General features: G+C 37.0%; 1 pseudogene; it reads left to right on the plus strand.

Moving 5' to 3' along the window:
- The first annotated feature begins 734 nt into the window (after positions 1–734).
- On the plus strand, positions 735–862 carry LOC115836852 (annotated as a pseudogene).
- Positions 863–11,317: the final 10,455 nt, after the last annotated feature.

The following is an 11,317-nucleotide window of genomic DNA, read 5'->3' on the forward strand; positions in this document are numbered from 1 at the left end:
TTTTCTACTAAGTTATGTATGACTTCTTTAACAATTTAATGAGATTTGTGCTAGCTTCTGTAAGCATAACATTTTTCTCCGGTTTATCTGGTTTTTGTCAGTTTAATTCATAAGTTCCAGCTACTGAATTTGGGAGGGTAGGAGAAAAGTTTTTTCTCTCTTACACTTCCTGTTTTTTTGTTCTTTCATTGTTGTTGTTGTTGTTGTTGTTGTTATTTTCTGGGGGTGGGAGAGGAAATTAATACAAGTTCTTTAGAATTCCATTTTAATGTCTATTGTAGTTTTAGCTGTTTCCTCTTGTATTATTTTTCTAGTGGTTGCTCTAGGAAGTACAATATGCAACCTTAACTTTTCAATGTCTACCTCGAATTGAAATTGTATTATATCACCTAAAATGTAAGCAACTTGCAATCACCTAGGTTCATTTATCCTCTCTTATTTTTACGTTGCAATGTAAAAACACAATTTTTGCTTCAAACCATCATATGTACTTTAACAAAATTAGAAGAAAAAATTTGTCTTGTATGTTTACCCATATTTTCATTTTCATTCTTCTTTCTGAAAAATGCAAGTCTCTCTTGATTATCACTTCCTTTCAGCCTGAAAAGCATTTTTTTAATAGTCAGTACAGATCTGCTAGTAACAACTTCTTTCAGTTTTCTTTTATCTGAAAAAGGCTTTATTTTGCTTTTATTCTTGAGGGATATTTTGCTGGATATAGAAGTTAGGGTTGTATTGCTTCTCTGCCTTTTGGCTAAGATCAAGTGTAGAATTCAGGGTTGTCAATTTTATTATCTATCTACCTTTTAAAGATCATTATTCTCTTCTGGCTTTTAATGTTCCAGATTAAAAATCAGTGATAATTAAAATCATTTTTCTTCTATGTGAAATATATCATTTTTTTTTCTGTAGCTGCTAAGATTTGTTTAAGCTTTAGTTGTCAGAAGTTTAACTATCATGTGCCTAGTTGTTGGCTTATCTGTATGTTTTCTGTTTGGAATTTGCTGAGCTTCTTGAATTTGTAGATTTATGTCCTTCACCAAAAGGAAAATCATTGAGTATTTTATATGTATATGTGTTTTCTGCTATCTTCTAACCCTCATCCCTTTCTAGGACTCAAGTCTTGTGTATGTTAGACTTTTTAAATTGTCACATGCTCCTGAGCCTCTGTACATTTCTTAGCAATCTTTTTTTCTCTCTGGCCTTCAGATTAGATCATTTTTAATAGGTCTTTCTTCAAGTTCAGCAAGTCTTTCTTCTGCCATTTCCAATCTGCTGATAAGTCCATCTGGTCATTCTTCCATTTTAGATATTCTGTTTTTCGGTTTCAGAATTTCATTTTTATTCTTTTAAAATACTTTCTTTACTAAGATGTCCTATATTTTCATTTATTATGAGAATATTTTCCTTTACATTTTAAATATATTTATAATAGCCACTTTAAAATTTTTGCCTGATGATTCTAACATTCTGGTCATCTTGGGACTGGTTTCTACTGACTACCTTTCTCTTAAATCTGAGACATATTTTCTTGTTTAATTTTATTTTTATTTTAGACAGGGTCTCGCTCTGTCACCCAGGCTGGAGTGCAGTGGTGTGATCTCGGCTCACTGCAACCTCCGTCTCCCAGGTTCAAACAATTCTCTGCCTCAGCCTCCCGAGTAGCTGGGATTACAGGCACCTGGCACCACGCCCGGCTAATTTTTGTATTTTTAGTAGAGACAGGGTTTCACCATCTGGGCCAGGCAGTTCTTGAACTCCTGACCTTGTGATCCACCCACCTCAGCCTCCCAAAGTGCTGGGATTAAAGGCGTGAGCCACCGTGCCAGGCCTTTCTTGTTTCTTTATATAGCCCATAATTTTATATGGTATCCTGGACATTAAAAAATGATACATTAAAGAGACTCTGAATTCTCTTATTTTCCCTTAGAGAATATCAATATGTTATTGTAACAGATAGTTAACTTGGCTGAACTCAAGCTCCAAATTCTAATATCGAATTTAGTTCTTTTAGCTTTAGGTGCACTGCTTGGAATCTGCTCTGCACATGCATTCTTCAGTGTCACCCAGAAAGGTAAGCAGCGTTTCTGTACAGAATTTGTAGCTCCCTTTATGTGACTCTCCTTTTTGGGATTACCCCCACTCACTTTACAATTGCCAAGGTCCCCCCAAATCTGTCCTGAAGTTAATTAAGCCTATGAGGTTATATAGCTACTGTCTAGGTTTTAGTGGCCCTTGTTTGTTACAGATTGGGATCTGCTCTCAGATTAAAAGCTCCAAAGACAGGAAACTCACTCAGTGCCCTTCCCTTCTTTCAAGTGTCAGCCTCCTGTCCCAAGTGTCTGCCTGCGATTATTTCTTTCCCATTATGTTCAAGAAATTGCTTATTATATTTATACTTGTTACTTTCCTGAAAGTTGGTATTTGTAAGGCAGAACCTACCAGGCCAAGCATGTTGGAACTTTCTGTGACCTATCACTAGAATCTCACTTCTTCCCACCACTTGCACCCTTACCCAAGACGCCATCATCTTTCACTTGAATTATTATCATATTCCTAAGTGGTGCACGGTTTCTGTTCTTTTCCTCCTATAGGCTTTTTTTTTTTAATCACAGAAGTCAGAGTAACCCCATTTGAGTCATGTCAGCTTATAATCTTGCAATGTTCTCCTATCTCCCTGAGAGTGAGAGCCAACACCTATAACCTGGCCACGAAGCCCCACACAATCTGGCACCCAGTAGTAGCTGTGATCTCTTCTCCTGCCACTGCCCCCACGCTCAGTTCACTCCAGGCAGTCACACTGACCACATCACTCTTCCTCAAACACCTCGACCCACTGCCCCCTTGGAGACTGTGTGCTTGTTCTTCCTGGCTCATGAAATATTTGTTCCCAAGATATTTGCTTGACTCACATCTCCTTCAAATATTTGACTCACATAACTTTCCCATTGAATTCTCTGATCATCCTATTTTAATCCTATCTCTTTAGTTTCATACTCCCCACTCTCTTTGCCTAATTTTCATCATCATCATATGTCCTATTTATTTGTTGATATTTTATCTCTGCCAGTACAATATAAGTTTCATGAGAGCATATTTCTTTGTCTGTTGATTCATTAAGGCATGCCAAGTGCCTAAAACAGTTTTAGGTGTAGAGAAGGCATTTGTAGACTGTTTTGAACATATTAGGTAAGTGGAAGGGCTGAATCTTAATTATCCTGGCATGGGCTTCAGCATCTAGAAAAATTCCTAGCACATAATTTTCAATTTAAAAATATCCTTGAATTTGTAAGTGAACAAATCAATAAATGGGTAGCCCAATAATCCTTTCTGGGCCACAAATTCTTCATTTTTTTCTAAGTATCTTGTATTTATGCATAATATTAAAACTTTCCTTCTAGATAACCTCAGTGCACTCGTTTAAAGAATAATTTCCTTATTACAGTTGCAATTATCTGAAAAAAAGCATATGTACAAGTGAGTAAATAGGCAGCTGCCTTATCATAGTAATAGATTGTGAACTTCATATATTCTGCCATTAACCAATGTCCTTTGAGTCTCAATAATTTGTTGATGATCTTAAGTGTGCCTTATTTTGAGTGAAATTTAGTAGATATTAAATTGACTAAAATTCTAGAAGACTCTACTTAAGTGATGTGTTAACAACCATCGTTCAATAAAAGCAAGGGTCTCTACTTATGTGTGGTGAAAGGAACCCGAGTTTGGGGGCCAGATGGATTTAGTTAGAATCCTGGTCTGCCCAGCCCAAGACAAGGGGTGTGACCTTGGGCTCCCTGCTGAGCATGTGTCTCATCTGTAAAATGAGGGTGATACACTACCTACCTATTACATTTATTGAAAGAACTGCATAAAATAATGTACATAACATGCCTGATATACAACTGATTTTCAAAGATTTTCTTTCATTTTACTTATCTCCACTCCATTTTATTGTTTCTCTTATTTGTTTGTTTGTTTCATTTCTGCTCTTGGGCATTTAAGCTCTTTTTGTCATTAGCATTAAACACTAAATCTACAAATTTATCAAGCTAAGAAAAATCGTCCTCAGAGAGATTAAAGGAAGCCTGAATTGCAAAGTCATTACTAGTGATTTCAGCAGATTCCTGGAGGAGCCTAACTTTCAGTAGTCTTAGGGGTGCCAAAAAAATATGTTTGCAAGTCATTTGTTTTGACCAAATAACCTACTGATGCTACTAAAAGTTCATCAGCTTTTTTTTTAAGAAACATAAAAAGAAGCATTATTATTTTGTAGCCAGCTTCTTTAAGGGAAAAACAGATCAAGTAGTGTATCAAGCTTTCTCTAAGAACTGGCTTTGCCCCAAGGAGAAGGGTTTCTAGGTAGCTAGACTCTAAATATTTGCTGAATAAATGAAAGAATAAATACATGTTTGAATTATTTAATTAATATAGTTGCTGAGGCCAATGAGCGTCTCTGTGGTTTTGGTCTTTCAACAGCCACTTAGCAGAAAAAGGAGAGATATAGAGACAGCCTGTTGAGCTGTGCAGGGTGTGACTGGTCTTCTAAACTTGGCACTCAAACTGGAAGGCTATGTCACTGTTTTGCTACCTGTTGCCATAGTAATCATATGTATGGCCATGATACCTGAAGACTAATGTCAAAATTTCCCCCCAGTTTTCTGATTGAGTTTTTCACCCTTAATCTCAAAAATGTTACTCTCCTCTTTTATTCTTATCATGCTGACATATATTTGCTTTTATATTTTTCTCGAAAGCAGGTCTGCAGTAGTTAATGAGATAGTAGTATACATGAAAAGGAGGAATCCTAGAAGTAATTTCCTTTATGAAAATTATGTGTTTCGTCTCCCCTTCTTTGTGCTTAACACAATACTTCTTGGTTTAAGAATATCTCTTTCAAATGTTAAGCCAAGTTTCATGAGGATTCTTTCATTGAACTCTATTTAGTGTTGACTTAAGATAAGGAATTGAAACTTCATTCCTTAAGACTTGCTGTCTTCCTCTTAAGTACATTTCAATTCACATGACTTCAGAGACTGCCCTTAATAGGACTAACACGAAAGTAAATTCATGAAGTCTGTAATATTATTTACTATAATTCAAATTCCCTTATACTGTACTTCTAAATGATGCAGTTACCAAAGACCCAATAGGACTTGCAGGCCTACTATCAAGACATTTTCAACAGTGACTCCAAGAAAAGAACAGTCATGATAATCTGACATTTTTTTTTCTCAATTCATGGCATTTATTTTCAATCTTTATCACACATGCCTGTTTCCTCATTTACAAATTATTAGAAACAATAGTACCCATTATGAATTGTTACAGGAAGCAAACAAGCTAATATATGCAAGATGATTAGAAATGTTAGCCATTACTATTCTGTTTATCTTTATTAAGCCAGATGATGTTTTCTATTTTTAATATATTTTCTTATTTCATGGAGAAAAAAGTTCAGTGTCATTTCTGCCCCAAAACCCTCAATCCCAATTCCTGACTACATTACTTCCTCTAAACTTTATTGGTAGAAGTTAGCTGCTTGTCAAAGTTTCAAACAAACAAGCTTAGGAAGGAAGAGAAAAATATAAGCGGAAGAATTAAAGTAACGTAACAAGGATATACATTTATTAATGTTGTATTATAAGCTCTCAGTATACAGGGATTGTATCATCCATATATTTATTATTCACAGCATGTGCAGCATTGTCTTGTGTATGATTAGTGTGTGAAAAATCTGAGCGAAAACAGAATGACTGAATAAAGGACATAATAAATGAATGACAGTTGCCAAATGCCCTTAAAGCCTTGCAAAATGTTCAAAGAAGAGTTAGAAATATAGTAAACAAGACTTGGCAACTATCCATAAATTGAATTTGTTCAGGTTTTCCTTTCTTCCAGAAGTTATCATACTAATCAGAAACTTACATTCATATATCAGAGTCATCAAAATAAAGTCATCGAAGAAAGGAAGATAGAATAGATAGAGAAACTTTTCCAGTAAATTCTATGACAAATTATGATTGGAGTCTTATAAGTAGTCTTATATTTTTAAAATTCTAAACTTCAGAACTTTTGAAATATAACAATCATTTTATTGAAAAATAAAAGAAGGGCTAAGAGTGTGCTTTAGATAAAGTTTTTCACATAATCATACTTATCCACTGACAGTTTCATCTTCATACTTGTGCAATACAGAAGGAAACAGAGATACTTGGAAGTGCTCAGCCCGGGGAACAAGCTACAGGATGAAATGGCCCACCCTAGGAACCATCTACTTTACCCAGTGATACACAATGGAAAATAAACCTGTCTTAAAAAAAAAAATGGGGCCGGACACGGCGGCTCACGCTTGTAATCCCAGCACTTTGGGAGGCCGAGGCGGGTGGATCACGAGGTCAGGAGATCAAGACCACGGTGAAACCCCGTCTCTACTAAAAATACAAAAAAATTAGCCGGGCATGGTGGCGGACGCCTGTAGTCCCAGCTACTCGGAGAGGCTGAGGCGGGAGAATGGCGTGAGCCTGGGAGGCGGAGCTTGCAGTGAGCCGAGATTGCGCCACTGCACTCCAGCCTGGGTGACAGAGTGAGGCTCCGTCTCAAAAAAAAAAAAAAAAAAAAAAAAAAAAAAAAAGGGAACATAACAGGTGTTTGGTTGATTCTAGAATAAAATGCAAATTTTGAACAACTAAGATTAAACTTTAGAAATTCAAGGTCTTTCCTACTTTCAATTTCTACCTAGGTTCCCAAAACTTCTCTCCTACAGACCCCCCAACCCCCATGTCCCTACACAGACATCTGCACTTCTCTCTAAGCACTGCTCAAAAGCAGCATTTCTCAAACTTTCTCTGATCAGGATTCACTGAGCTGAAAGGAAAACAAAAGAAAATATGGTCTACTTCACTGATTCTAGCATTGAAGAAAGCTTTGTGATGGTAACAATTGGGGAGGAACAAACAATTATAATAGCAACATTTCAGCAATTATGCAGGAACAAAACCATCAGGAAAAGTGTAACCTAGGAATAATTCTATACATAAATTAAATAATGCAAAAATAGGAGCAACTGAAAACCATAGCTAGCTTAAAACAATCCTAAAATTATAACAAGGTTAGAGAATCTTCTCTGAAAATTTGGGCAATCCCAGCAATCTAAGTGTGCGTTAGAAGTTCTTGCTAAGCATTGCTTGACAGTGGGATTTCTTAGCAGAATATTAAATTAGGATCCTCAAATTTTAGAAGGGTAATTATTTTAATTTGTGAATATCAAAATTTTAAATTATTAATAATGTACTTGGAAGATTACTCACAGCTAGGTAATATTTATTTGAATATAAATATAAGCATATATTGAATTCCCAAACTTTTTCCACTCCTAAAAAACTGAGAAACAGACTTTCTGAACTGCTCTTGGGCTTCAGACTATGCTGAGATGAAACCACAGCCGTAGTTCAGGGGCTTAGTCACAGATTATATGCATTTTGGTGTCACCTACTGGCATGATGTGACATGACATGACAGAAGTTTATGAGCCAAAGCATTTAAAATAGTAATGGTGCATTGTTCTGTGTCAAACAGTGTGTCGGGCACAAAAGGTACAGTGGTAAGCAAAATAAACTACTACTTCCACTATCAGGGGAGGCAGATATTAATAAAATAATCACAAAAGTAGAAGCAAGCGGAATGGTCCTAATCTTGGGCATCAGAGAGTGCTGAGGCTGAAGGCAGGGTCTAAGTTCTCTAGGCAAACAGAGGAAATAGGGAGATGAAGGGGAGCAGACCGGGTAGGGGACTGGACAGGAGGGAGCCTGGCGTGTTTGAAGAAGTGAGGGAAGCCATGGTGGCTGGAACCCAGAAAGCTGAAGGGAAAGGAGGGTAGGAGTGGTGAAACATGAAGCTGAAGAGATAATAATAGTAGTTGTAGTAATAAGATGCTCTTTCGTGGATAATTCTCTATCATGGCTTCACAGAGCTCCAACCTGTTAATGTTCAATTTAATTGTATTGAACAGCTACAAAGGACCACATTCTATAGCTGCAATGTTCTCATCTTCAAGGTCATTGGAAAATGTTGTTATCAAAATTAAGGGTGTAGTTCAATAAACTGACAAACTCAAGATTCAAAATTGTTTTTAACAACCAGGAGTTGGGGGTTAAAACAAACTGGTTGAAAGTCAAAAAAAATAAATAAAGTCCTTCATGTAAGGTGAAAACAAAAGTATGCAAAATATGGTAGCAATCTGGCTTATAAAAAAGACATGGAAATGTTAGTTGGCCTCAGGTTCAATATGTGTCAAAAGTGTGAAAAGACACGGAATATTAATTTATGATTTTTTTTTTTTGAAACGGAGTCTCGCTCTGTCGCCCAGGCTGGAGTGCAGTGGCGCAATCTCGGCTCACTGCAAGCTCCGCCTCCCGGGTTCACGCCATTCTCCTGCCTCAGCCTCTCTGAGTAGCTGGGACTACAGGCGCCCGTCACGACTCCTGGCTAACTTTTTGTATTTTTTTTAGTAGAGACGGGGTTTCACCGTGGTCTCAATCTCCTGACCTCGTGATCCACCCATCTCAGCCTCCCAAAGTGCTGGGATTACAGGCATGAGCCACCACGCCTGGCCTAATTTATGATTTTTTTAAGTATCTTTTCTGGATCAACAGAGGTAAGAGTCAAGAGGAGTCTTTGCAGTTCTCTGTGCTACATTTTAAGGATTTTGACAAACTAGAAAAAAATGACCTGTGTAATGAAGAGTTTAAATGCATGCCAAATGAGAGTCTTAGCTTGAGAGTAAAGGGCCTATGGAAGACGTGGTAAGTTTTTCAAATATTGGAAAACTTGTGATGTAAAAGGAGTGAATTCCTCCAGTGTAAAGAACAGAACAAAGGCAAATGGATAGACACTACCAAGGGTGGAACGTACAATGAAAGCTTCTGGAAAACAATAAGCTTATACAAATATATACTGTTTTAACAATGATGAGGCACCGGTGGTTGTTATTTCTGAGGCCAGCATCCTATGCAGTGTAAAAGCCCAAAGATGAATGGAGAAACACGACTCCCATTTTCTGTTCTACGTGACGGCACAAGGTGCCAATGATGCATTACTCATCAATGACCACTGGCTTCAAAACGAAATAGACAGTAATGCAGAAAAAAACAGAAGACAACATAATTGAATAAACTGAAGACAGTAGAAGATAAGCAGTAAAAGACAGAGAAGAGAATGGCAAAGGAAAAAAGAAATGTTTTATTTTCTCATTTTACTCTCTCCTGTGGTTTTTTAACCTACATTCTTGTTTTTATTTTTCAACTATCACCTTCAGCTTCTTCAAGAATGGTTACAGTCTTGCTTAGTGAATTCCAGGACTCATGGGATTTTAAGGAGATAACTTGAGAACCACAATAACCACAAAGTTTATGTAGCAATAAACATCCTAACATACTGAACAAAGTGAGAACAAAATGAAGTCAAAGTACATTTTAAATATACTGATGGAAAATTAATTTACAATGAGTCACTAAAGGGAACTGGGGACACATCCTGTCAAGATGACTTCATTGAATCCACACTTCTCTCTCCTATACAAAGGCCCTTGGTTCTTTCCTAACCACAACAAAATTACAGTATAATATTTTAAAATACGTGAGTGCCTGGTGGGCCAGACCTAATTTTGAGCTTCCAGTATTTCCTCTTCTCTTCTTTTCTTAGAAACTACCTTAGAAAAAAGTATTTCTAACCAAGCAAATCCTGCATTTGTCAGTGTGAGCTAAAGTTACCTGTTCTGTTGAACGGAAGGATTGTGGCTTTGGTTTGCTAATTTAAACACAGTTGAATATAATGAGCAGATAAAGACGAGGAGCTGCCAACTGGTGATAAGAAGGAACAGGATTGTTGTGTCATAGGCATAAATGTATCTTAGCTATTTTTAAAAGATAGAAACAATTGTTGGTTCCTGAGAAGAAGCCGATGGTTAGTTGGTCAGTGGATTACTTCCGGATGAACATTAGATGGCATACCAAATGCTGGGTTAAGTCCAAAACCATTTACCTCAGATCAGTCTGATGGCTTGGAGGAAAGGAAGAGGCAGTCACATCTTATGATTTTTCACGTGGAAATATCATTTCTGATATTACCTTGAGTTTGGAAAATGAAAGAAGACTATGTGAAATATTAAGCTTTCCAAATTATATATTCGTTGGCCATGTGAAAAAACAAGCATCATTCTTCATGGCCTCAGCCTGTATTAGCTGTGACTTGCATAAAATGGCTAAGCTTCTCTACACAGTCCTGACGACCTGTTGAGGTTGTTCTGCAAAGAGAAAATACAGTGACTGTTTCACAGGCAGAAGAACTGGTCTAACGCAATTTAACTTGTAGAGTATGGAGGAGAATACATTCTAACAATTATAAAATGACTGGCAATAGCATTATTGTGTAATGTACTTTCACATTTGTGGTGATGTTCCCCATCACTTACTTGCGATTTCTACACCTGTTAACATGTGTTGAAACATCTTCTCAGTACACGTTTTACTTTTTTCTATAGACTGTAAAGGAAACAAAAATTAGATGCTTCCCTAAGCTTGGAAACAACATTGTTCTCCAAGAGCAAATGTAGAATCAAGATGTCATAAGGCAGAAAAGTACATAAATATCCTAAAGAAACAAATGGTTCCCAGGTTGTCAAAAGCTGATTGTAACTTGACGGGATATATTAACATAACAACAACAACAAAAGAACATGACTATCAGAGGGAGGAAATCATTTTGTCAGTCAAGGATCAGTACTGGAAATTGAAACTGCTACCAAAACTCTTTCATTCAAGGACATGCCACCAGAGCTATGATGAAGGAGTCAAAAAGCTGCCACTACTGCACATAGATCTCAAAGCAGGAGACTGGATGCTGGAACTCTGTTACTAGCAGAAAACAGCACAGCCAAAAGCATCAGAAAACGAAAATGGCCTCAGCCTCCTATGTCTCCCAAATGTTGCACAAATGAACACACTGGAAGAATCTACTTCACCTCCAGAACCCTAGTTATACAGAACGGGAACTGTAATTCTTACCTTTCCAAACTCTGTAGGGCAGAAATGCCCATGAGAAGGAGGTAAGAATGGATGCTCAGAGCTAGTCCACCCTATCTGTAAAAGCCACCAAGTGCCCTCCAAGGAACTAGTGTTGCTTACCTTCTGGTTTAGAGATGGGTGCTTTAAATGTACAATTTTTAAAAAACATTTATATCAAAGAACTAACTCTCTCTAATTGGATTTCATGTTCACCTGGCAACCTTCTGATTATAAATTTATTTCCTGGGTACCTTGCC

This window comes from Nomascus leucogenys, chromosome 9 (assembly GCF_006542625.1).
Source record: "Nomascus leucogenys isolate Asia chromosome 9, Asia_NLE_v1, whole genome shotgun sequence".
Taxonomy (NCBI): domain Eukaryota; kingdom Metazoa; phylum Chordata; class Mammalia; order Primates; family Hylobatidae; genus Nomascus; species Nomascus leucogenys.